This window comes from Hyperolius riggenbachi, chromosome 1, assembly GCF_040937935.1.
Source record: "Hyperolius riggenbachi isolate aHypRig1 chromosome 1, aHypRig1.pri, whole genome shotgun sequence".
Taxonomy (NCBI): domain Eukaryota; kingdom Metazoa; phylum Chordata; class Amphibia; order Anura; family Hyperoliidae; genus Hyperolius; species Hyperolius riggenbachi.
The window spans coordinates 67546573-67574424 of NC_090646.1; the positions used below are offsets into that span (position 1 = coordinate 67546573).

The following is a 27852-nucleotide window of genomic DNA, read 5'->3' on the forward strand; positions in this document are numbered from 1 at the left end:
GGCATATAAGCATCTCATTACACACTTGTATATATTATTTCAGTGACAGTTATACACTTCACTCGTACTATTTGCAGGCAGCCAGTCACACCGCCACTCTCTGCCAGCGCTGTTCATTCATACTGTCAGTGACCTTGTGCCGTGCCCAGTGCCCACTGCTCGCTCGCTGGCATATAAGCATCTCATTACACAGTGTGACATCCTTGTGTGCCCACTGCATCCTTCAGTGACCTAGTTGTATATCCAGTGCCCACTGCTGTGCCCACTGCATCCTTCAGTGACCTTGTACTGTGCGCACTGCATCCTTCAGTGACCTAGTTGTATATCCAGTGCCCACTGCTGTGCCCACTGCATCCTTCAGTGACCTTGTACTGTGCCCACTGCATCCTTCAGTGACCGCCCGCATTGTCCTCCTCCTCCTGACTCAATCGCTTCCACCAATGTACTCTGTCTGCGTTCACACTGCCCTGGTCACCGGGTGCATTTAATTTTTTGGCCAGCACTATGACGCTGTGCCGCTACTACTACCACCAGTATGTTGCCATGGTCCTTCTGTGCTGCTGAATTGACCGCCCACATTGTCCTCCTCCTCCTGACTCACTCGCTTCCACCAATGTACTCTGTCTGCGTTCACACTGCCCGGGTCACAGGGTGCATTTAAATTTTTGGCCAGTACTATGATGCTGTGCTGCTACTACTACTACCAGTATGTTGCCGTGGTCCTTCTGTGCTGCTAAACTGACCGCCCGCATAGTCCTTCTCCTGACTCAGTCGCTACCACCACTGCACTCTGCGTTCACACTGCCCGTGTCCACTGACAACTCTGCTGCGATGTCATTGCTAATTGCTGCAAAAAAAAATTACAAAAACCTCTCTGGGGCCTTTTTGGCGTCAGCCACTCATCCTCCTCCAGCGGTACCTTCGCCGCCAAGTGCCATTGGAACTCGCCTTCACCTCTTTGATTGCTTAACGCGTATATCCCTTTTTAAAACCACGTATTACCAATTAATAGCCCCATTTACAGTGGTGATTTGTCTTTAAAAGCCATTAAAAAAAAAATGTTGAAGTTATGTTGCCCCTTATCACCTCGATAATCCATGCAATTTGGGGGATTGTAGCATGTATGGAGGCTTTGTTATTAACGTTAAAAGAAAATCCGCCTCCGGGCGGGAATCCACGCGTGATTACGGCATTCACGGCAGAAAATCCGCGTGGTTGCGTGGACGCGGATGAAAATCCGCATGTGGCGGGGATTTTTTTTTGCAACCACGCGGATTTCCGAATTCCTGGATGAGGCACATCCAAACATCCCTGGCAGTGAAGCACTGCACGCATTTTCTCTATCAATTACATTAGCTTCTGTGATAAAACGTGCATGTTTTCACACATACAGACACACATTGGGCTTGATTCACTAAACCGTGATAACTCAAATATCACACCTTATCAAAGATAACACACCTTATGAAAAGATATCACACCTTATCAAAGATATCATGTCTTATGTTTTATTATTATTATTTAGTATTTATATAGCGCCGACATCTTCCGCAGCGCTGTACAGAGTATATTATCTTGTCTTTTAACTGTCCCTCAGAGGGGCTCACAATCTAGTCCCTACCATAGTCCCATGTCTATGTATGTATTGTGCAGAGTATGTATTGTAGTCTAGGGCCAATTTAGAGAGAAGTCAATTAACATATCTGTATGTTTTTTGGGATGCGGGAGGAAACCGGAGTACCCGGAGGAAGCCCAAACAGACACAGGGAGAACATACAAACTCCTTGCAGATGTTGACCTGGCTTATCAGAATAGCATAGCGAGCGATATAAACTTATGCCTGCTAATTGGCAATGGCTCTCACCCTGCACTGAGCCCCGGCGGGTTTGTAGCGCTCGCTATGCTACTCTGATAAGGCATGTTAACTTTGATAAGGTGTGATATCTTTGATAAGGGGTGATATATTTTCATAAGCTGTGATATCTTTGATAAGGTGTGATATTTGAGTTATCACGATTTAGTGTATCAAGCCCATGGTGTGCAGAAAACACATACAGAAAACTGACAAGTATGCTCCCAGCCTCAGCTTATTACACTCACTCTGTCACCTCTGATGGGGCAGAACTGGCTCTGCAGACTTCTCCAGCATCAGTACAGTACACAGCACTTGTGGAGGGGTAGAGAGGCTGGGGGCTAAGCGCTGTACACAAGAGCCAGCTGCACACTGAATAGGGACCGTCTACAAATCTTTGTCTACAAAACTTTATAGGATTCTTCATTAGTGGCTGAGCAGATGCAGTCAGAACAACTGTGCAGAGAGCAGGAAGTTTGTTTTCTTCGTTTCCTTAGTTGTCAGTCTCTCAGGACAGGGAAAAGAAATACCCCCCCCACGGGCCCCCCTGCGATTGCATCCCTTGCAGGGTCTATTGTTACCTCCCTGCCTGAGAGGTTTGCAATGGCCCACAATGGATACTTACTTCGGGTGGAGGAAGCCTTTGGATCCTGGAGAGACCTCCCCTGTTCTCCTCCAGCTGCTCCATCCAGCGCAGAGACCCCTGCAGTTTGGCCACACAGGATTTGCACAAGAGCTCAGACCCGATCAGGCTCAGCTTTCTCCACCAAAGCCTGAGTGGGTCTGTGCTACTGCACATGCATGAGATGTCAACAAGTGTCAACAATCAGCTTTTCCAGGGAGGAAGAAGGGGAAAGCCTCTCTAGGATACAGAGGCTCCGCTCTCCCCAGGTGTGTACCCTGTAGGAGCACTTTTTTCCTTACAGGTGAAAAAATGAATTGAGTACATCAGATGGCGCATGGGCAGATCAACCGTCACCATGTCGCACCCGACTGACCATGTCGGCCATACATCTTACCGTATGTCGATACTTGTGTGACCAATTTTGGCCAGAAATTGGTTGCACCATCAATCGGGCATGCTCTTGTCAGCAGCGACTTTCATCCAATTTCATTATAATAATCGAATCGGATAGTTTATCAGCTGCCAAGTCGCCTGATATATGACCACCTTTAGTGCGAGCCATCACTTTTAAAGGGCAACTGAAGTGAGAAGACTATGGAGGCTGCCATATTTATTTCCTTTTAAGCAATACCAGTTGCCTGGCAGCCCTGCTTATCTATTTGGCTGCAGCAGCATCTGAATCACACCAGAAATAAGAATGCAGCTAATCATGTCAGATCTGACAATGTCAGAAGCACCTGATCTGCTGCATGCTTGTTACGGGGCTATGGCCGAAAGCATAAGAGGCAGAGGATAGATAAATATGGAAGCCTCCAGGGGCTTGATTCACAAAGCGGTGCTAACTGTTAGCACGCCTGTGAAAACCCCCTTAGCACGTCTAAACAAGCTTTTCGCGCATAAAACTTTACGCGCGCAAAACTTTATGCGCGTAAAACCTTATGCGCGTACTGCAGAGAGCGCAGGGCGCTCCACGCGAAGTGCCCACTAAAGCCTATGGGACTTAGCGCGCGTAAAACTTTGCGCGCGTAACACTTTGCGCGCGCAAAGTTAGCGCGCGATCTGATTGAGAAATCCGGTGCTAACCTACTTAGCACCCTGGTTAGCGCATCTAAAGACTTAAGACGTGCTAAGTAGGTTAGCACCGCTTTGTGAATCAAGCCCCATATCTCTCTTGCTTCAGTTGTCCTTTAAAGCTATGGGTTATGCTATACCTCTAACCACAGCATTGTTGACCCATTATTCACGTTAACATATCTATACACCAAAAATCATTAGCACACATATACATTGGTCTAAGGACACGCTATCTGTCGATGTCTTTACAGTGTACTCCTATCTGTTTATTCCCTGAGGAAGCGGGAACATACCTGTGAAATGCGTTGCACTGTTTGTTTTGGAGTATATTAATAAACCTGCTGTCATAAAACTGACGGTATCTTGTCTGCTTCGGGGAGGCGAGTCCACCACCACCTCCTGAGGGATTTTAAGCCTTTTAGAACCTTTTATCCTGCTGGTGCCTCTGTTCACTCTTACATTATGGGTTATGCTTTGTTGTGCTTTAACTTTGCGCCAAATGTAAAGCTATGGGTACTGTGTTGTGAGGCATCACTTATATGCAGTGATGGGCTCACAAGTAGTCACGAGTCCCTAAAGACCTGAATTTGTGATTTAAATGAGGCTTAACTGCCTCAGCTGTGCGGCTGGATGACCCATAGGTCCGTCGCCCTCCTGCGCTCCAAACAGCTTGCACACGTCCTATTGGACGCGTTGCAAGCCTCACAACCGCACACTTCCTCTTTCCACCTTGAAGTAGAAAGTGCATATAGTGAGGCTTGCAATGCGTCCAATAGGACGTGTGCAAGCTGTTTGGAGCGCAGGGAGGGCGACAGACTTATGGGTAACTAACCCCTTGTCATCCAGCCGCACAGCTGAGGCAATTAAGCCTCATTTAAATCACAAATTCAGGTCCTTAGGAACTCCTGACTACTTGTGAGTCCATCACTGCTTATATGCAAAATTCAAAGCTATGAACAGTGTGTTTTATTTTAATGTGTGAAAATGCAACACATGTTGTGTTAATTTGCCCTGATAAAGAAGCTTTGTAGCTGCGTTGCAGCATATAATTTAAAGTGGACCTGAACTCAGAACTTCCTCTCAGTTCTAAAAGATAAGCAACAGCAAAATGACCTTTAAAGGAAAACTTTATTTGTTACAGCCGATACAAATCCTGCAATAAAGCTGCAGTGTGTTTACTTCCTGCTTTCATGGAAGCAGACTTAGGGCTCGTTTCCACTATAGCGAATCCGCATGCGGGCACTGCATGCGGATTTGCATACTTAATGTTAGTGGATGGGGCTGTTTCCACGTGTGCGGCGGCGGCGGCGTTTTTCGGTGCGGGGAAAATCTGCACGACAGGGTAGTGCAGATTCGCGTGCGGCAGGAATGTGGGCGAATCGCCGCTAATGTATTCAATAGGGAAATCGCATGCGGCTTTGTCATGCGGATTTCCCCGCGATTTCGCATGCAATTTCGCATGAAAGCCAATGGAACTTAACACAGGCAGTGACATGGTTAAATTCGCATGGCTCCTTGCCATGCGAAATCGCATGCGAAATCGCGGGTAAATCTGCATGCGGAAACGCAGCAGCATGCGATTTCTTCAGCGGTGGAATCCAGGCGATTCCGCACCGCTACAGTGGAAACGAGCCCTTAGGGTTAACATTCTGTGTTTACAAATTAGCTGCTCTGCTGATTCAGCCCAGATTTCTAAGCTGACACAGCCGAAAGATGAAATTACACTTGTGGTTAGTCACAGATGAGGGGGGATTAGAAAGGCTAAACTCTCTAAATATATACAGGGTGCATTTCTGTGTTTTTCTTCTGTTCTGTGTGTTCAGGACCACTTTAACAGGAGCGTCAGTGCAAACTCCTGTGGAAGCTGCATCTTCTCTGCTTATAGAGGAGCCAGTTTTGCCTCTGGTGATATTTTGGAACATTTCTAGTTAATAATGTTTATACAACTTCAGCCCGGCACAATTAGTGCTGTTTTTCTCTTTGCAGTTTATTACTGATTTAGGGGAAGACGAAAGAAAAAAAAAGAGGAAATAAGAAGATTTGCTGGCGTTCCAATGAAAGCGTGAATTTTCCTCAGAATTCTGTATCTTTCCTGTTGACCTGAATATATCCCGTGATTTGAACTCGCTGAGCCAGAAAGCAGGCAGCGAAAAACCAAAGCCTCTCATTTATTTTAAATCGTTTTCCAGCGCGCGCTGTTCTGGAAACTTCAAAACGGTCATTTTTCCTGCCATCCACTTATGATTTTTCATAGATTGTCGTCAAGGGGACACTTATGCTGCGACTGATAGTGCAGAGCGCGCTGCATATCTAGATGATGGGAGCGTAATGGCTCCCTCCGGCCCTGGATGCGTTTTAATGAGCTGTGCGGGGTGTCTAGGCGCTCGTGCCTGTTGGGTAACCAGAAGCCAAGTTGGTCAGGAGTGGAGGGAACCACAGCTGTGATGCTGCAGGGTCATGTGTTTGTTGGGGTGTGCAAGGTAAGCCAGCTCTCAGTTGATTGCAAAGGGAGTACTGTCTACTTAAAGAAAACCTGTAACAACAAAAAGTTCACCTGGGGGGTACTCACCTCTGTAGAGGGAAGCTTCCGGATCCTATCGAGGCTTCCCCCGTCCTCCTGTGTCCCCCGGCGGTCTCGCTGTGCCCCTCCAAACAGCGGGGATGTAAATATTTACCTTCCCGGCTCCAGCGCAGGCGCAGTATCGGCTCTACACTCTGAGATAGGCGGAAATAGCTGATCGCTGTCGGGCCGCTCTACTGCGCAGGTGCAAGTCTCCTGCGCCTGCGTAGTAGAGCAGACCCAACAGAGATCGGCTATTTCCGCCTATCTCTGTGCTGAGAGCCGCAACAGCGCCACCCGCTGGACCCAGGGAGGTAAATAAATTTAGCTTAGACAGAAAACCTGCTCAGCGCTCAGATGAATCCCTAGCCAATATGGTTCAAATTATATTGTCTATAATCAATATGATTCTTCAACTATGACACATTTATAATCCTTATATAATAAGTATCAACAATCTGGTTGTTGTGAACAGTACAGTCCTCTTGTGCTACACACAATTCAATGGGTGCGCTTCTGGAAACAAAGGCTTGAGTCAGTCCTTCTTTGCAAACACTATTCCTATACCAGATCAGCGCTGCGACCATGTATCCTTCTATATAGATTGTAGCCACCACCAAGGACACCCTAAAGGATCCACACTCACCAGCTGTGATGGGCCATTAGTCACAGTGGCCTTAATCCGCTTGTGGGGTACTTATCAGGCTCCCCATACCCTGTGGCTGACACCACTCACAGATCCCTTCTTGTCTCCTTCTTGGGTCACATATACACCTCAACATAAACAGAGTCTATCATTGCGCAGATATCTTGTAAAAACGTATGGTTTATTAAAAGGTTCCACTCACATATTCCAAGCAGATGTTAAGCCTGTGGAGTATAGGAACGGGCTCCACCCCGTGCGGCCTCCCGGGCTGACCGCCGTTAAGTTGTTAAATCCAGGGCTTCCCTCGCTCCACCACGCCAACAGGTCCCTCTGCTTCCACTCCTCTCAGTTCCGCATGTGGCTCCTCCCTATCGATTTCGTCATACAATGACTCATTCAGGGGATGGAGTCACTATGCGGAGATCCTGCTTTGTATAGGCTGTTGGCCCCACCTCCCTCCATGGCGTCAATGCGTACTCAGGGCACGCTATACCGCCGCGTCTGATTGGTCAGACTGTGCCCTTACTCCACGTAGCGCTGCGTTCCATGCGCGTCTGCACGCGTGATGTCACGCGTACATCCCGCATGCGCAGCCCCACTCGCCTCAATGTACCTATCGGAGCCCTGGAAGCCGCCGGCCATATTAAAACCTAAAAACTTTATTAATTACAAACAACGTACATACAATTAAAAAGTCTTATTCCTAAGACTGTCCATAATAATATTCCCATGTCAATATCTCTCAATGTGTACTCTCTACTTCTAAAAATACTATCCCCGCATTATGTTACTTTTCTTCCACATTACTATTTGTGGAGCATCCTTCCTCCACAGGCTTTTACATATTGCACATAATCCTTTTATCAATAATAATTACATCAATACTTTGAATATTGTCTTGTTACAACATAAGCCTTTACTTTGTTCCTATAAAGTTTAATTTCATGATCTATACCCCACCCTATAGGAATAAATTTAGCTTGTCAGGCTTGGCGAGCCAGGATTGCGGGAGACTTCGTGGGAAGCCAGCGCTGAACTGCCTGCAGCTACAGCGGAGGGGGAAGCCTCATTGGGACCCTGAGGCTTTCCCCTACTGTGGTGAGTACCCCCCAGGGGAAATTTTTTTGTTACAGGTTCTCTTTAAAGTGACAAAGCGGAATATATATCATATATATATATATAACATTAGTAGCAAAAAAAGTCTCATGTTTTCAATTTGTGGTTTATAGCTTTTTTTATAACACTGCATCATTCTATCATATTTGCAATTTACAACCACGCTGTATTTTAAACTATGAAACAGAGTAGAACCAATGGCCCTTTCAACTTTCCTGAAGTTTTCTTTCACTGTTTCTTTGAAGTATAAGTGCCCCAGAAAACAGCACTGTAGCCGACTAAACTAGTCCGAGAGCTCTGAGAAGCTGTTTTGCATAGATAACAACTGAAGTTTTAGTTCTTTCTGCTTTGAAAACAATATGAGACTCATATCTGTGCTACTAATGTTCTACCTCTTAGGGCTCTTTCCCACTAAGACGTTGCGTTAGATGCAACGTTAAGGTCGCATAACGTGCCCCTAACGCAACGCATGTGAGCTTTGAAGTTGGACGTTATATAGAGCCGCGTTATGCATCTCTTGATGTGTCCGTGATGCGTACTTTTTGATGCATACCATCGGACGAAAACGGCGCATGCAGCAAAAGACTGTGGAGACCACGTGATCAGAACACTCCGCATCACGTGGTCCCGCCAGCCAATAATCGGCCGCTCCAGGAAGTAAACACTGCAGTGCAGTGAATATTAATTAGCCATGTGGCTAAGCATAATAGCGGACTTTCCCCTCCTCCTCTCCTGCACTTAAAAATACAAAAAAAACAAAATTACTGAGCATGTTCAAACAGTCTAACGCGGCTAAAACCACAAATAACTGACAGCATGCTGCACTTTCATTGAACGTCCAGCGTTACACTGTAACGTAACGTGGGCACTGTGAACAGCCCATTGATTTTTCATTGCTGTGAGTTGGGCTGCGTTACAGGTTGCTCTAACGTGCGCCTGCAACGTCCCACTGTTAAAGCAGCCTTAGCTTAACTGTACTACACATACAATTAATTATGTCATGTTTATTTTCACTTCAGATTCTCTTTAATGTTTATATCTGTATACAGAGCAGCTATTTTTTTGTGAGTATACTCTCATGTCAAATGATTTGAGTTTATATCTTTATTTTTATGTACTGTGCTTTCTACTACTTTCCAGCCCTTCCCTTAGGCTACTTGCACACCAAAAAGTCTTCACAGTTGCGGACACACAGGTAGACAAAATTTTCAGAACTCCAAACAACAACCAAATCGACTGCCTGACACGTGTTTCACGATCAAAGATCGCTTCCTCAGAGGCATACAGTATATATGTACATCACATGTGAGTCCAAATAAAGACCACAGACCGCAATCTGCAAAGATATGAAGACCAATACCAGATGGACACAGTCCAGAGATCACCGCATCAGCGTTGACGGTGGTGATCTCTGGACTGTGTCCATCTGGTATTGGTCTTCATATCTTTGCAGATTGCGGTCTGTGGTCTTTATTTGGACTCACATGTGATGTACATATATACTGTATGCCTCTGAGGAAGCGATCTTTGATCGTGAAACACGTGTCAGGCAGTCGATTTGGTTGTTGTTTGGAGTTCTGAAAATTTTGTCTACCTGTGTGTCCGCAACTGTGAAGACTTTTTGACATGAAGAAATAAAAAGACGAATATTTGTTCATATAAAGCCCCATTTTTACTGTGTTTGTTAAAAGTGATATTTGATTAGGGGTGGAACTTTACTGTGAAGTTTTATCTGTAACGTGTTACTTGCACACCAAGACGTTGCGTTAGGTGCTACGTTAAGGTCGCATAACGTGCACCTAACGCAAGGCCTGGTGCTCTTCGATGTGGACGTCAGAGTGAGCCGCGTTGTGCAGCTCACTCTGGCGTCCGTGATGCCGTGATGCGTACTCTTGGACGCATGCGGCATCACGTGGTCCCGCCGGCCAATCGCCGCACAGAGCGGCCGCACCAGGAAGTAAACACTGCACGTCACAACGTGCTCTTCGATGTGGACGGAGTGAGCCGCGTTGTGCAGCTCACTCTGGCGTCCGTGATGCCGTGATGCGTACTCTTGGATGCATGCGGCATCACGTGGTCCCGCCGGCCAATCGCCGCACAGAGCGGCCGCACCAGGAAGTAAACACTGCACGTCACAACGTGCAGTGAATATTAAATAGCCATGTGCCTGGCCGCTCTCAGCTCCTCCACAACCTGACTGAGCATGTGCAAACAGTCTAACACGGCTTAAGCCGCTGTAACGCCGTAGCATGCTGCACTTTCGGGAGAACGTGCAGCGTTACATGTAACGCAACGTGGGTAGTGTGAACAGCCCACTTGTGTTACATTGCTGTGCGTTGTGGGAGCATTACAGGCTGCACTAACGTGCGCCTGTAACGTCTTAGTGTGTAAGCAGCCTAAAACCATAAAAAAGAACCTGAGGTGAAAGAGGTATTTGGAGGCTGCCATATTTATTTCCTTGTAAGGGCTCGTTTCCACTGTAGAGGTGCGGAATCGCCTGGATTCCAGGGATCGGTTGAAAAGGGCGCCCGAGCTGCCTGTATGAAAAGGGCGCCGCCATAGACATCAATGTTATTTCTGGAAATATGGGCTACAAGGTGTAGAAAAGGGCGCCCGAGTTTTGATATAGGCTACAAGCGGGCTCCCCTTTGTAGCCCATATTTTTTCGGCTACAAGGTTTTCGGCTACAAGCGGGCTCCCCTTTGTAGCCCGTATTTTTTTCGGCTACAGTAGGGCGCCCCTTTGTAGCCCATATTATTGCATTTTGTGTAGCCTATGTTTTTATATGGGCTACAAGCACTGTAAGCCGAATTATTTCATTCCCCCACTATCCATGGTGGCCTGGAGGGGGAATAGTAATTAACACATCCCGGAGTTTTTTTGTAGCCGAAGTTTTTATATGGGCTACACCAGGCGCCTTTTTTTGTAGCCGAAGTTTTTATATGGGCTACATCAGGCGCCTTTTTTGTAGCCGAAGTTTTTATATGGGCTACACCAGGTGCCTTTTTTGTAGCCGAAGTTTAATGGGCTACACCAGGCGCCTTTTTTGTAGCCGAAGTTTTTATATGGGCTACACCAGGTGCCTTTTTTGTAGCCGAAGTTTATATGGGCTACACCAGGCGCCTTTTTTGTAGCCGAAGTTTTTATATGGGCTACACCAGGTGCCTTTTTTGTAGCCGAAGTTTATATGGGCTACACCAGGCGCCTTTTTTTGTAGCCGAAGTTAGTATATATGGGCTCCACCAGGCGCCCTCTTTTACCGGCGCCCTTTTCATGTAGACCCGGATTCCACCGCGGACGAAATCGCATGCGGATGCGTTTCCGCATGCGGATTTCCCCGTGATTTCGCATGTGATTTCGCATGGCAAGGAACCAGGCGAATTTAACCATGTCACTGCCTGTGTAAAGCTTCATAGCTTTACATGCAAAATCGCACGCAAAATCGCGGGGAAATCCACATGACAAAGCCGCATGCGATTTCCCTATTAAAAGCATTGCGGGCGATTCGCCCGCATTCCTGCCGCACGCGAAATCTGACGGCTCTGCCGTGCAGATTTCCCCCGCACGCCAAAACGCACCCACACGACGCACAAGTGGAAACAATCCCATCCACTTGTATTGCCTATGCGAATCCGCATGCGGTGCCTGCATGCGGATTCGCTATAGTGGAAACGAGCCCTAAGTAATACCAGTTGCCTGGCTGTCCTGCTGATCTTGCTGGTCAGTAGTGTCTGAATCACACGCCAGAAACAAGCATGCAGCCAGTCTTATCAGATTTCTATCAGAAACTTCTGACCTGCATGCTTGTTCAGGGCCTGTGGCTAAAATATTAAGGCTGTTGCATCTGTTTGACTAAAGTCAGCTGAGGCGTCCAATAATCAAGTGTGTGTACAGCGGCCCCCAACCTGCAAACTATCCGTCAGCAGATCAATTCACCCCCCGCGATCCCATTGTCTACGCTGCTCCCTCTCCGCCACGTGATGTCACTCACTTGCCGCTCCGTCATCCCTCCGTCCCCCCACTTAGCAACGCAGCGCGCTGTCAGCTACATTGCTGACATGTGGCTGTGCAGCCCAACGTTGTCGCCCAGAGCATCAAAATTGATCTATTGGAAGGAGATCGGACATGTTGAACAATATTGATTTGTAGAGGGTGAGATTCCGGACCCTTATTTGGGCTGGTGCACACCAGAGCGGTTCTGTAGCGGTTTTTAATACGCTTGCAGGGGGAAACCGTTTGGCTAATGAAAGTGAATGGGATGGTGCACACCAGAGCGTTTTTCCACAAACGCAAACTCGGGGGCTGCAGCATTTTTTAGATTTCTGAGGCGTATCTGCCTCAATGTTTAAGTATAGGAAAGTGGAAAACCGCTCTGAAAAACACTAGATCAGAGCGGTTTTCCAGGAGTTTTTGTTACAGAGGCTGTCCAGTTACAGCTGTACTGTAACAATATTTGTAATCTGCTACACAAAAACGCTCCAAAAAACGTTAAGCATGTTTAGAAAACCTCTCTAAACATGCCTAGAATCAAATCTGAAATCTGCTTTAAAGACCTTTAGCGTTTTGCAGATCTGCTAGAGGTTTTTGGTGTGCACTGGGCCTTTGTGTGCATGAAATCAGCCACAAGCAGCCCCAGCGGAAATGGGCCCTTAGGGCCTGAGCCCACTAACGCAGTTGTGTGCAGTTGTACGCAGTTGTGTCCACTTTTCAGCATCTGTAACACTGATGCGTTGATGAAAAGCGGACACAGCTGCACACAACTGCATTAGTGGGCTCAGGCCTTAAGGGCTCAAACCCACTAGAGCGATTTTCTGAGCATTTAGGGAGGGATTCAAACCGCTAGCGATTTCCCTAAACGCTCAGCTAATGTTAATGGATGGGCCAAATTCCACTGGAGCGATTGCAAAATCGCAAAACTCAGGACATGCAGCATTTTTGCGTTTAGCGTTAGTGCTTGGCGTTTCTGCAATCTAAAGTATATAAATGCAGGCGTAATCGTTCATGAAAACCTGCACAGAGCGATTTTGCTAGCGTTTTGAAATTACAGCACACTGTAAACAAATTGTAATGAATTGAAAGGACTAGTCAGAATTAAAAACGCTAATCGCTACACAATCGCTGGCAAAACGCTTATACATTTTAAAATCGATACCCAAATCGCCAGAAAACGCTTAAAAAACGCTCATACAAATCGCTAGCGATTGCGATTAGCAAAAGCGATTTGTAGTGGGTTCCAGGCCTAAAACAGTTTTTTCTTACCAGAAAGTTCAGCTCTATACTGCTGGGTCCCATAGCACATGCATGTTTTGCTACTGTTAGGCCCTGTTCATATTATGTGCGTGTGGAAAACGTGCAGAACGCATGTAGTAAACGCACTGGAAAAACGCATGCGTTTGTACGCGTTTTTGTAATGCGTTTGTATGCGTTTTTTTCTTATGCGTTTTTGATCATACCTGGAAGAGTCAGCTACACTTCCGACGAGAAACGCACCTCCGAATACGCATACAAAAACGCATGCCATGCGTTTTAGTGCGCGCCCATTGATTTTCATTATAATGCGTTTCTGTGCGCGACGCACAGAAATGCATCCAACTATGCGTTTCTGCCACGCATACGTTTGCCACGCGTATATGTGAACGAGGGCCATACCTTTGCATTGATTTTTCTGGCCCTCGCAAAACGCACACAAAACGCGTACCTTAAAAACGGACACAAACGCGTGCAGTGTGAACGGGGCCTTATAGTGATGCCCTTGATGTTGCTGTAGGTGACATCTGGGGCTCGATTCACAAAGCGGTGCTAACCCAGTTAGAGACTTTAGGCGTGATAACCATTTTTATCATGCCTAAACTCAGTTTAGGCATGATAAGTTTAGGCATGCTAAGTTTAGATAAGTTTAGATCGCATGCAAAGTCCCGCACGCAAAGCAGCACCATTAAACTCTATGCAAAGTGCACCAGACTTTGCTAGCGCAAAACTTTTGATCAGCTGTGCACTGCGGTGCTAACCCAGTTGGTGCTTAAACTTATCATGCCTAAAAACGTATCACACCTTGGGCTCGATTCACAAAGCGGTGCTAACCCAGTTAGAGACTTTAGGCATGATAACCATTGCACCACTCTGGTGAAAAGCCAGTTTAGGTGTGATAAGTTTAGGCATGATAAGTTTAGGTGTGAAAAGTTTAGGCATGCTAAGTTTAGATAAGTTTAGATCGCTTGCAAAGTCCCGCACGCAAAGCAGCGCCATTAAACTTTATACGAAGTGCACCAGTCTTTGCTAGGGTAAAACTTTTGATCAGCTGTGCACTGCGGTGCTAACGCAGTTGGCGCTTAAACTTATCACACCTAAACTTATCACACCTAAACTTATCATGCCTAAACTTATCACACCTAAACTTATCATGCCTAAACAGAGTTTAGGCGTGATAAAGGGCTTTTCACCAGGGTGCTAACTGTTAGCACCGCTTTGTGAATCAGGTCCCTTGTGTTCGTGTTGGATCAGTTACAAATCTATAGGATAAACATGATGGCTAGAAAATTACTTTAGAATCTCTAGAATGGTTACATCCACATATTTTAATTTTAGCCTATCCCCTTATCCACTGAAATACTTCTGTTACTCTATAATAATATCATTTCTGCAGCAAGATCTATATTAGATTTTTTTGTTTTGTTTTACCTATAGTTTGATAAAATGTTCCCACGCATACGTTCCTCTCCATACATTTGTGCTTGTGGAGATTTTCCATGTGGGGGTCCAGTAATTCACAGCGGTAGTTTCCATACCCTAGCTAAAGAACGTTGCTAGGCACTGGCTACAAGAGAAGAACGAACACAAAGGGCCATATGCAATTTACTAGTTTTCTCCTGGGTGATATTTATAAACTTGTCAATAAAATGTTTGTTAAGCCACCAGAAAGCAAGAAAATACACACACAAAAAAAATGAATATTACTTTTTCACCTACTTTTTTGGTACTTTTTTTGGTGAAAAAGTGCGGGGAAACTTTTTTAAATCGAAGATGAAAAATTATCTCCCAGAAGAAAACTCAGGTGAAAAAGTGAATTGCATATGGGCCAATCTGTCTTCTGCTCAATCTATTCCACATATCAGATCTCCATTCTTAAAGAAGTGCTCTTTCACACTAAGACGTTGCGTTTGATGCGACGTTAAGGTTGCACAACGTGCCCCTAATGCAGCGCATGTAGGTTATAAAATTGGACGTTATTTTGTACTACGTTATGTGTCTCTTGGTGTGCCGTTTTCGTCACATACTGATGGAACGAAAACGGTGCATGCATTAAATTAAAAAAATAAATAAATACTAAAAAAATGACTGAGCATGTGCAACACACACAACGCAGCAGATTTATTGCTAAACGCACAGCATGCAGCACTTTGTAAATATTGCTACACGTTACACACAACGCAACGTGTGCACTGTGAATGTCGCACAGACTTAGTATTGCTGTGCGTTTGTCTGCGTTGGAACATTTACTAACGTGTGACTTTAACGTTGCACTGTGAAAGAGGCCTAAAACAAAATGCTGACCAAATCTGGTGAAGGCAGGCTACTGGGATCCATCACTGGCCAGATGACACCAGGTCAGGGTATTTTAAAAAGGAACTTTAGTGAAAAGGCAAAAAAATAAATCAATACATTGCAAAGTGAATAGTAACAAATAGAAGAGAGATCAAAAAATGATTGATATTCGCCATGTAGTTTGTTCATATTGTTTGATTCACAATGAGGCTCATTGTGGATCAAACAACATGAACAAACTAATGGTGACCACTGATGATCCAACCTCTCTCATCCAATCTTACCATTTCTATGTCAGTGGTTCCCAACCTTTTCCGGCCCGGGGAACACTGTCTGACCAAATTTTTCTCCGGGGAATGGGGCGGGGGGGGGATGCGGCCCCCGGTTGTTTGCGCGACCTAGTGGACAGCGCCGTGCGCAGCAGGCTATGGGGGGGGGGGGGGCTGGTGGGGTGCTGCTGCATAGCTAGCATAGTTGCCCCAGTGTAGGGAGTTTAGTTTCCTCAGTATAGCTAGTATAGTGCCCCAGTATAGTGCCCCAGTATAGCCAGTATAGTGCCCCAGTATAGCCAGAATAGTGCCGCAGTATAGCCAGTATAGTGCCACAGTATAGTGCCCCAGTATAGCCAGTATAGTGCCCCAGTATAGCCAGTATAGTGCCCCAGTATAGTGCCCCAGTATAGCCCCCCAGTATAGCTAGTATAGTGCCCCAGTATAGCTAGCATAGTGCCCCAGTATAGCCAGTATAGTGCCCCAGTATAGTGCCCCAGTATAGCCCCCCAGTATAGCTAGTATAGTGCCCCAGTATAGCCAGTATAGTGCCCCAGTATAGCCAGTATAGTGCCCCAGTATAGCCAGAATAGTGCCCCAGTATAGCCAGTATAGTGCCCCAGTATAGCCAGTATAGTGCCCCAGTATAGCCAGTATAGTGCCCCAGTATAGTGCCCCAGTATAGCCCCCCAGTATAGCTAGTATAGTGCCCCAGTATAGCTAGTATAGTGCCCCAGTATAGTGCCCCAGTATAGCCAGTATAGTGCCCCAGTATAGCCAGTATAGTGCCCCAGTATAGCCCCCCAGTATAGCTAGTATAGTGCCCCAGTATAGTGCCCCAGTATAGCCCCCCAGTATAGCTAGTATAGTGCCCCAGTATAGCCAGTATAGTGCCCCAGTATAGTGCCCCAGTATAGCCCCCCAGTATAGCTAGTATAGTGCCCCAGTATAGCCAGTATAGTGCCCCAGTATAGCCCCCCAGTATAGCTAGTATAGTGCCCCAGTATAGCCAGTATAGTGCCCCAGTATAGCCAGAATAGTGCCCAAGTATAGCTAGTATAGTGCCCCAGAATAGTGCCCCAGTATAGCCAGTATAGTGCCCCAGTATAGCCAGTTTAGTGCCCCAGTATAGCGCCCCAGGATAGCCAGTATAGTGCCTCGGTATAGTGGCCTCCCGCCCGTCCCCGCGACCGCCGCTGTTATTACCTTAACAGCTGCCGCTCTCCCCTCTCCGGCGCGTGTATATTCAAGCAGCGTATCTCCGGCTGCTCTGTGTGATGCAGAAGGAAGCAGGGAAGCGGCTTCCTGTAACGGCGATATGTATCGCCGTTACTATGGTAACCGAGCCCTGCCTCCTGCGCATCACATACAGAGCAGCCGGGAGATACGCTGCTAGAATAAACACATGCGCTGGAGAGGGGAGAGCGGCCGCTGCTAAGGTAATAACAGCAGCGGCCGCGGGGACGGGCGGGAGGGGAAGAAGAGGACGGCACACCAGGCAACGTTCCGCGGCACACTAGTGTGCCGCGGAACACTGGTTGAAAAACACTGTTCTATGTAATATAAGGGACTCTCTAAATCGGAGCAGTGCTTTTCAGCGCTGCTAGATTTGGGCGCAGCCGGCGCCTCCATAGACTTCAATAGGAATCATTCCTATTGAAGCGCTCAGTGAGTAACGTCGGCTTCGTCAGTTACTTAAAAACATAATAATTCGGCCTCCAGCAATCGCTGGAAGCCGAATTATTTCATTCCCCCACTATCCATGTCGGCCTGGAGGGGGAATAGTAATTAAATCGGCCCGGACTTGTGCAGAAGCAGGATCAGCTATATACCGCTGTATCCTGCGCTCAAGTATACCGGCGCCGATTTCAAATGTACGCCTCTAAATGATTCATTCAATATATTTAATCAATTTACCTTTATACTACATAGATTTGGTAAGATTGGATGAAAAAGATTGGATCATTAGTGGCCACCTTAACTGGCATGTAATCATCTTCACTACTAGCAGACATGAAAAAAAAACAGCCCCAACTGCCAACTTATCTATAACCACCTCGAACAAGAAGGCAAACTGTCAGGACCTAGGTCCTGACATCACACTGTGGGAGGGGTTTCACCAAAATATCAGCCACAAAGACCCCCGTGGTGATCTAAATTTGAGAAAGGTAAAGATTTCTCATGGGAAAGGGGGTATTGGCTACTGATTGGGATGAAGTTGAAGCCTTGGTTACGGTTTCACTTTGCTGTATTTTTAGAGAATGCAATAAAATAATCCTTTGAAATCAAGGTCTCTGAGTCAGGCACACAATGGATTGCACGTGGCGGTCCCTGTCTTTTATTCACGCCATCCTGCACACTATTCAGCGTGACACAATGGTGACAATAGCCCATTTGCTAGAGTGGCAGCACAATAGCATTGTCATCTTGCTCAGCCAAGTTGCTGCTGTAACCTTTTTGCATTCATCCCTTCACTATAAATACAACATTTTAGCCCTTTGCTTAATTGCTGGCTGCAGATGACGAGGCTGCATTGTCCGGGATATGGGATAGCTGCTAATAACCACACCCATTAGTTACACAGCTCTGTCAACACACAAATCTTACAAATATTTATTTTTTTGTGACATGTCTTTTTTTCTTATAGGTAAAAATTGCAATTAGACTTCAAGAAAAAACAAAACAAAACAAAAAAAACAAAACAAAAAAACAAAAACAACTTTCTTCCTTATGCCTAAAGGCCAGGTACACTGTGCTCATTTGTGCTGCAGAATAATTCTGCATGTTGCCTCACTGCCCATTAGGGATGATCAATGAGATGCAAATTGATCCAAAATTATGCAAATTCTTATGCAAATATCAGCGGTTTTAAACCCAGGTTTAAATTGATTGGTCAATTTTCCAGCTGCATATATTTGAATAAGAATTTGCATCAACTCGGAACAATTTGCATATCTGTGATCATCCCTACTGCCAATACAATTCTATGGGCCTGTTCACAGTACCGCATTGTAACGGATCGTGTTAGTCTAACTCACTGCATGGCTGCAGGCTTTGTATTAGTCTATATCCAGTTTCCATTGCACACTGCGTGTTATGCAACTGACCACTGTGAACGTAGCCTAACACTAACCTCCCCTTCTAATGCTTAACACTACCCTCCTCCCCTTCTAATACCTATTACCTAACACTTACCTCTCCTCCTAATGCCTAACCCTACTTCCCCTTCCTTACTAATGCTTAACACTGTCTCCCCTCCCCTCCTAATACCTAACACTACCCCTCTCCTCCGTATGGCTAACACTACACCCCCCCCCCCTCTCAATATGGCTTAAACTATCCCCCCTCCCCTCCTAATGCCTAACACTAAACCCCATCCCCCACTGCTCCTACCACCTAACACTAACCCTCCTTCCCCTCCGCTTCTACCACCTAACACTAAACACCATCCCCCACTGCTCCTACCACCTAACACTAACCCTCCTTCCCCTCCGCTCATACCACCTAACACTAAACCCCATCCCCCACTGCTCCTACCACCTAACACTAACCCCCTCCCCTCCTAATGGCAAACTCTAATCTCTCTTCTTAATACCTAACACTCACCTCCCTTCCTAATACCTAACACTAACCTAACTTCCCTCCCTTTCTACAGGATACAGAGGCGTAGGATAGCATTTAACTTTTGACACGAGGTTCACCACAGGTACACTTTAAAGAGGAACTTAAACCCAGGATTTAACTTCATTCCAATCAGTACCCAATATTCCCTTTCCCACCAGAAATCTGTACCTTTTTTTAAATAGATCATCGGGGGGGGGGGGGGGGGGGTGTTCCGTGTTGCTGATATTGTGGTGAACCCCCCCCCCCCCCCCCACCACCACCACCACAGTGTGGTGCCATGGTCCTGACAGTTTATTGTCTGTGAACCACGTTGCATTGTGGGAAATAACTGATTTTTACAACTGTCAAGCAAGCAGCATCTTCCTCTGTGCATAGAACTCTCAGTAACGAACATTCCGTACAGATCACCTGACAGAACTAATGTTGTCACCACCAGTGATACATTTCAGAATGTAAATCGGGTAGAGGAAAGATTTTACAATGGGAAAACACTGACTAAGTAATTTATAAATGAGCATTGTAAAATAAATAAGCAATTGTATCCATTAAGCTATTTATGAGTTGATGAAACGCATTGGGCGGAGCCAAGAAGGGACAAATGAAGGGAACATGCAGTATTAACCCAGGACGCTGGATTTGAATGTTTGATGCGCGCATTTTATCTCTGGAACTTGTGAGTGTATTACCTTTTATTTAGTTTGTTTATTAAAGCTGTGTTACACTATGGACGCGTCCTTTTAGTTTTTTAAAAGGTTTGGCCGGTATTTTGGAACTTACAGTCTGTAATCAGTGCGATTAGACCTCATATAGGGAGGAAAGCGCTGAAGCTGTTTGTAATCAGGCAGCAACATTATCTGGTGAGCGCAACTGTGTTATGGTGTCGGTGGAGGTCACAGTGTGAGCCACGCTTTGATGATGTCACAGGGGAAGAAGGTGCACTGTAACAGAAGATACTGCTTTATTACTGCTTTATTACCTGTTGTATGTTTTTATTTGGAGGAAAACTGCAATTGAACGACATTGGATGATCAGAAGCGATCATAGTGGCCTACAGTGACCCTTTGATGACCCTTATGTGTGCATTTGCTGGTTGTGATTGAGCAGCAAGTGTATCTGGTGAGCGCATTGCATATATCAGGGGCAAATCCAGGATTTTCAAGGGGGGGATTTCTGATAGGTCTCTTTTGGCAAGCCGCACACTACCGCGCATGCGTTTGCCCACAAAATCCACATGATGCACAGCATTTCTCCACAAAATACACACAATGCGCAGTGTTTCCCTACAAAATACACATGCAAAAAATCTATTAACCCTACGCACTCTTGCATGCAAATATTCAAACAAATGCATTCACAGATTCACTCATCCAGGCACAACTGTTATCCCTACAGCTAAGTTAAAAGCTGGGGTTTTAGTTCACAGAAGAATGCATTCTTATGCTTAGTCACCTATACTGCGTAGAAGTACCCAGGTAAACATAGGTGTCCTAACTCTGGCCCTGTAACATGCATAGTGCAGACATGCAAACACATTCATTGCATCAAACCTATCAACGGATTAGGAGCACACATCCTAACGTCCTCTCTTGGGACAGACAGTGCATCTTACCAATCGCACAAGGGAGCTAGCATTTTGTGTCCATGTGCACCATGCACATACACCAGCATAAGCTGTGTGCATGCTGACAAACATACAGGGGAAGGAGGGAGTGCACTGAATTAGACCCTAGCCACAGGGGTCAGTAACAAGAAAAAAATACATATATCCAGGCACATCGCCTTTCTTGTTACTGACCCCTGTGGCTATGGTCTAATTCAGTGCACTCCCTCCTTCCCCTGTATGTGTTTGTCAGCATGCACACAGCTTATGCTGGTGTATGTGCATGGTGCACATGGACACATAACGTTAGCTCCCTTGTGCGATTGGTAAGATGCACTGTCTGTCCCAGGAGAGGACGTTAGGATGTGTGCTCCTAATCCGTTGATAGGTTTGATGCAATGAATGTGTTTGCATGTCTGCACTATGCATGTTACAGGGCCAGAGTTAGGACACCTATGTTTACCTGGGTACTTCTGCGCAGTATAGGTGACTAAGCATAAGAATGCATTCTTCTGTGAACTAAAACCCCAGCTTTTAACTTAGCTGTAGGGATAACAGTGGTGCCTGGATGAGTGAATCTGTGAATGCATTTGTTTGAACATTTGCATGCAAGAGTGCGTAGGGTTAATAGATTGTTTGCTGTTTTCTAGCCACACCCCCTTCAGCACCTCCCTTTCCTTAATAACTTATTTATTGTCCTAACTAGAGGCGATGTGCCTGGATATATGTATTTTTTACAAAATACACATGATGCAGTAGTGTTTCGCCAAAATATATATAATGTGGCAGTGATTAAGTAGCCAGATAACACCCCTTTATTATGGATAACGAAATTACCCCACCCCTCTTTAGTATAGGTGACCCCCATTTATCACACAGGTAGCCAGATGAGGCCCCTCCCCAGTTAGGATAGGTAACCACATGATCCCCATTTATAGTATATAGCCAGATGACTCCCCGTTCAGTACATTCCCCCTTGTATTACGCCAGATCCCCCTTATATATAGCCAGTGTATATAGTCAGATCTCCTGTATATATAGCCAGAGATCCCCCCCCTGTATATAGCCATATACCCACTGTATGTAGCCAGAGGCCTCCCCCTGCATATAGCCAGTGTATATAGTCAGATCCCCCTGCATATAGCCAGTGTATATAGTCAGATCCCCCTGCATATAGCCAGTGTATATAGTCAGATCCCCCTGCATATAGCCAGTGTATATAGCCAGATCCCCCTGCATATATAGCCAGTGTATATAGCCAGATCCCCCTGCATATAGCCAGTGTAAATAGCCAGATCCCCCTGCATATAGCCAGTGTATATAGCCAGATCCCCCTGCATATAGCCAGTGTATATAGCCAGATCCCCCTGCATATAGCCAGTGTATATAGTCAGATCCCCCTGCATATAGCCAGTGTATACAGTCAGATCCCCCCTGTATATATAGCCAGATGAACCCCCCCTCTCTCCCTCTCACATATGGTGGATCATGGAATGGCTGGCTGACTTCCAAACATCCCCCCGCCCTGCCTCTCAGTGAGCCCTTGCTGCACTTGCCTTATCCAGACTCCAGCTCATCCAGCAGCAGTACTTCTCTCTCCATGGACACATACTCTGATGTCCAATGGCCTTCAGGGGGAGGAGCGCGGCCGCTGCGGGTGGATGGCGTGGTGTCGTCACGTTAGAGCCAGGATGAAAGGTAGCCAACTAGCCATGGAGACCTGGGACGCCATCACCGCAACCGAGAAAAGTAATATATCTCTGCACCGCCCCCGTACTAGTACCCCCGCTCTCATACCGCCAGTCAGAGAGACCCTTCCCCAGGAGCGTAACTAGAAATCACTGGGTCCCCCTGCGAAAATGAGGATGGGGCCCTCCCCATAGGCACCAAATAATCGTAATGAGGCAGCGTTTCACTATAACATAATCCTAATGCAGCAATGTTTCACTATAAAATAATCCTAATGCAGCAATGTTTCACCAGAAATGAATCGTAAAATGGGCAGCATTTCACTAGAAATGAATCGTAAAATGGGCAGCATTTCACCATATAATGATCGTAAAGTGGGCAGCATTTCACCATAAAATAATCGTAAAGTGGGCAGCATTTCACTAGAAATTAATCATAAATTGAGCAGCATTTCACCAGAAATTCATCGTAAATTTGGCACATGGCAGCATTTCACCAGAAATTAATTGTAAATTGAGCAGCATTTCACTAGAAATTAATCATAAATTGAGCAGCATTTACCTATAAAATAATCGTAAAGTGGGCAGCATTTCACCATAAAATAATCGTAAAGTGGGCAGCAGTCATCAGAAAATAATCGTAATGTGGGCAGCAGTCATCAGAAAATAATCGTAATGTGGGCAGCAGCCATCAGAAAATAATCGTAATGTGGGCAGCAGCCATCAGAAAATAATCGTAATGTGGGCAGCAGCCATCAGAAAATAATCGTAAAGTGGGCAGCATTTCACTAGAAATTAATCATAAATTGAGCAGCATTTCACCAGAAATTCATCGTAAATTGAGCAGCATTTCACCAGAAATTTATCATAAATTGGGCAGCATTTCACCAGAAAATAATCGTAAAGTGGGCAGCAGCCATCAGAAAATAATCGTAATGTGGGCAGCAGCCAGCAGAAAATAATCGTAATGTGGGCAGGAGTCACCAGAAAATAATCGTAAAGTGGGCAGCACTCACCAGAAAATCGCAATGTGGGCAGCAGGCACCAGAAAATCGCAATGTGGGCAGCAGTCACCAGAAAATCGTAATGTGGGCAGCAGACACCAGAAAATTGCAATGTGGGCAGCAGTCACCAGAAAATCGCAATGTGGGCAGCATTCACCAGAAAATCGCAATGTGGGCATCAGTCACCAGAAAATAATCGTAAAGTGGGCAGCAGTCACCAGAAAATAATTGTAATGTGGTCATCAGTCATCAGAAAATAATCGCAATGTGGGCAGCAGCCAGCTGTCATCAGAAAATAATCGTAATGTGGGCAGCAGCCAGCAGTCATCAGAAAATAATCGAAATGTGGGCAGGAGTCACCAGAAAATAATCGTAAAGTGGGCAGCAGTCACCAGAAAATCACAATGTGGGCAGCAGGCACCAGAAAATCACAATGTGGGCAGCAGGCACCAGAAAATCGCAATGTGGGCAGCAGTCACCAGAAAATTGCAATGTGGGCAGCAGTTACCAGAAAATCACAATGTGGGCAGCAGACACCAGAAAATTGCAATGTGGGCAGCAGTCACCACAAAATCACAATGTGGGCAGCAGTTACCAGAAAATTGCAATGTGGGTAGCAGTTACCAGAAAATCACAATGTGGGCAGCAGTTACCAGAAAATTGCAATGTGGGCAGCAGACACCAGAAAATCACAATGGGCAGCAGTTACCAGAAAATTGCCATGTGGACAGCAGGCACCAGAAAAAAAAATGTACCTGTGAAAAAAAAACAAATCACTCACCGGGCAGGTCCTCACAGGTTTTTGAAATGTCGCCGGTGAAGAGAGCCGATTGAAGAGACAGAGAGCCGAACAGCCAAGACTCAGTCCAGTGTTTTCCCCAGAGCCTATCAACTGGGCAGTAGTGTTGTCCGGATCATGAACGATTCGGATCTTTGATCCGGATCTTTTTTGTGAGTCAAATCATCCGGATAATTACAATAACAGAATGATCCAGATGATTCGACTCACAAAAAAAGAACCCGGATCAAAGATCCAAATCGTTCATGATCCGGACAACACTACTGCCCAGCTGATAGGCTCTGGGGAAAACACTGGACTGAGTCTTGGCTGTTGGGCTCTCTGTCTCTTCAATCGGCTCTTCTGACTCACGGCTCTCTTCACCGGCTCTCTTCACCCGAGACATTTCAAAAACCTGGGAGGACCTGTCCAGGGAAAATAGGACATCTGGTCAGCCTAGGTTGCATCCCCAGACACACATGAGCAGGTGGCAGCTGCGCTATAACATCCGTGTCTGCCGCTGCTCAGATTCAGGAGGCACTTCCGGTTTCAGTGCAAGGGGGTGGTTCCAGACACCCAGAACACCCCCTTCCGTGCGCCAGTGTATATACATATATCGGTGTGGATCACTAAAAGGGCGGGCACTCCACAGGCAGGTGGTGGTCCATATATATCAGAAAATACTACACTATTATTATCATTTTCTGTTTTTTACATGCCATATATCTCTTTTGAGGGCGATGATTCAAGACCAATGGGATTAGTGGATTCTGGCTTTAACCAATTGGATAATTTTTGGTGCATAAGGTTGTAAAGAGACTTATGTGACTTTTACCCTCAGGATATTTTTTGGAGTGCTGCCACCTTGAACAATCTTTGACTGAATTGGCTTTGGTGTTGTGAACCAATATTAGAGATCAATTTTACATTTAGAGGAGCACAACATATTTTTTTATTTGAGTTATGTTCACTACAGTTCCTCTTTAAAGGGACCCTGAGCAGTACCAAAAATCAAAAATGTCACCCACCTGGGGCCTCCTCCAGCCCACCGTAGGCCGTAAGGTCCTCCTGGCTGCTCTCCATGTCCTGCTGGCTGCTCCATTACCGGCGACACCCGGGCCGACTCTTCCTAAATTTGGTCACTCCGCGCCATCATGCCGCCCGCTGCGCATCATCACGGCTGCTGGTGTGACAGTCCTGTGCATGCGCGGTTTAGAGTTAGAAAACCGCGCTCGCGCAGGACTATCATGCTGGCCGGCATGATGACACAGAATGACCAGATCCAGCAAGATTCGGCCTGACACCTGGCTTGGGTGTCCCCGGTAATGGAGCTGCCGGAGGGACACAGAGAAGAGCCATGAGGACACCGGGGGACCTCGTGGTCTACGGTGGGCTGGAGGAAGCCCCAGGTAAGTACCAATTTTAATTTTAACCCACTGCTCATGGTCCCTTTAAGATTTCTGTCTGAAATGATCAGGTTTCTAAGCTGCAAAAAATGTTTTGTAAACATAAACAGGCTGATAATTGAGAGGTATAAGACAGAAGAGGGGTGTACGGAGAACTGGCGAGAATTCAGACCTTTATCGTTTTCATTTTAACGGAGATTTTGACGGGCTTGTCAAATGATAATTTACAGGGACACAAAGCACCACTTTCAATGTAAGAACTGTTCTATTTACTTTTTTATAAAAGGTTTAACAGAGATAGAAAACACTGCAGATTTTTCAGTGCACTTCCATTCTTGTGTAATGTTATATATGCTTGTTTGAGAGCGACAGGTGCTCTTTAATGTGTGCGGGTAACTTTGCATTCCTTTATGTGAGGCTTTGCAGCTCTATGAATAAATCAGACTGCTCTTTTCAGTCGGGAATGGGGTTGCGGCAAAGCCTGCTATCTGTGTGCGTGATTTGAGCACTCAATTATCTTTTATAAAAAGTTTATTGTTGACTGGTAATCCTCGGGCTTTGTGCTATGCGGTACTTCTTTAGTTCACCCTGTACAACCTATTGTTGTGCTCTGTGTGCTGCAAACACCTTGTTTACGCCGGTGTTCTTTTCAATGACCTATTACGCGTGGATTTATTTTTGTCACGGGTGTATTCAGTTATTTTGTTTATCTACTGTATTATTTTTAGCTCATTCCAGTAGTTAGACGACAGCTTTATGCCTTTTTTTTCTTTTGTATTCTGAGTGTATTTGTTGTTTACTGAATGGATTAAGCTGGCCATACACTTAAGATGGCCATACGTCTATCGACTTGGCAGCCAATTGACCATCCAATTCGATAATTATTACGAGTCGAATGAAAATTGTGCTGCCAAAAGCATGCTGAAATCGGTTGCATATATCTATCGGACTTCAGTGTTCTCCCTGGGCTCTTTTAGGCGGGTGCTCCACCCGGCTATTTTTGGTGACCACCCGGCTGTTATCTGCTCACTTCCTTTGCTGTAAGCAGAGAAATGCCAGCCCTGCATTCTCTCATCTTGCTCCACCCGGCTATTTTTTTATACCACCCGGCTGGGAAAAAATTAAGGGGAAATACTAGACTTGCTGCAAGATGCCAGGCCGTCAATGTCGATCGGGTGTGCAGCGGTAACCGCGAACGATTCCGGGACGAGCAACTGACGCCACTCAACCCCCAGTGCTGTCCTCTCAATGTAGAATGTTCCCCTGGTGCAGTATACTTTACCTGTCCATATCCGCCGCTGTCTCTGGGCTCTGTCTGCATACACGTGCACCATGTGGTTGCCGGCGTTTACGTGGGCGAGCTGGGGACGTCACACACGCACCAACGGGGGAGGAGTGGGCAGGGGAGGGTTCTGGTGGGATGCTTAAGGTTAGATGGTGGGCAGTTAACCCCCTTAGCAGTAATCCCGAGTCAGGCTCAGGACGGAGATAGCCAGCTCAGAGAGGTAATCCTGTGCCTGAGTGAGTTATATGCAGGAGCTGCTGCAGATCTCTCTGTAGTATGTTTTTTTTTTTTCTTGTTTTTAGCGTCTAAAAGCTTGTGAAAAAATGTCACGGCTTTTAAACCCTAAATCTGGAAATAATCATAATGCCTGGGAGGTTAAAGTTAGTTGTCCACTGGGAGGGGGGGGGGGGGGTGGTTAGGGTTAGTGCCCACCAAAGGGAGGAGGTTAAGGTTAGTCGCCCACAAAAATATCGGTAAATATTACTGATCTTTTGTTATATGAATGAAGTAGTACAATGCTCGTAAATTTACAGCTATTCTATACACTGCCCATACGTCCCGCTTTACCCCGGACAGGTCCCGGATTCAGGGTCCCCTGTCCCAGGCTGTGGTAGGTCCCAGGAAACATCCCGCTTTTAGCCGTGGGACGTCCCGGCCTCGGGACTCTGGCCACCATCTGATTGCATTAACTGGCCGCGGCGTCTAATAGACCGCGCGCCATTTCATAGCCCGCAACCCCGCTCCAGCCTGCATAGTCTTCCGGCAGGCAGAGCAGGGCTACGG

General features: G+C 46.1%; 1 protein-coding gene across 3 annotated transcripts in view; it reads left to right on the forward strand.

The window, feature by feature from the left end:
- The window catches only part of CTNNA2 (catenin alpha 2), a 3078224-nt gene that overhangs the window by 38881 nt on the left and 3011491 nt on the right, over nucleotides 1-27852 (forward strand). The window contains exon 2 of one of the 3 annotated variants that reach the window (XM_068274961.1): nucleotides 7725-7855. The exons of the other annotated variants lie outside the window; for them this stretch is intronic. The gene's annotated coding sequence lies outside the window, so the exon portion shown is untranslated. The remainder of the gene's footprint in view (nucleotides 1-7724; nucleotides 7856-27852) is intronic. 3 annotated transcript variants of the gene reach the window in all.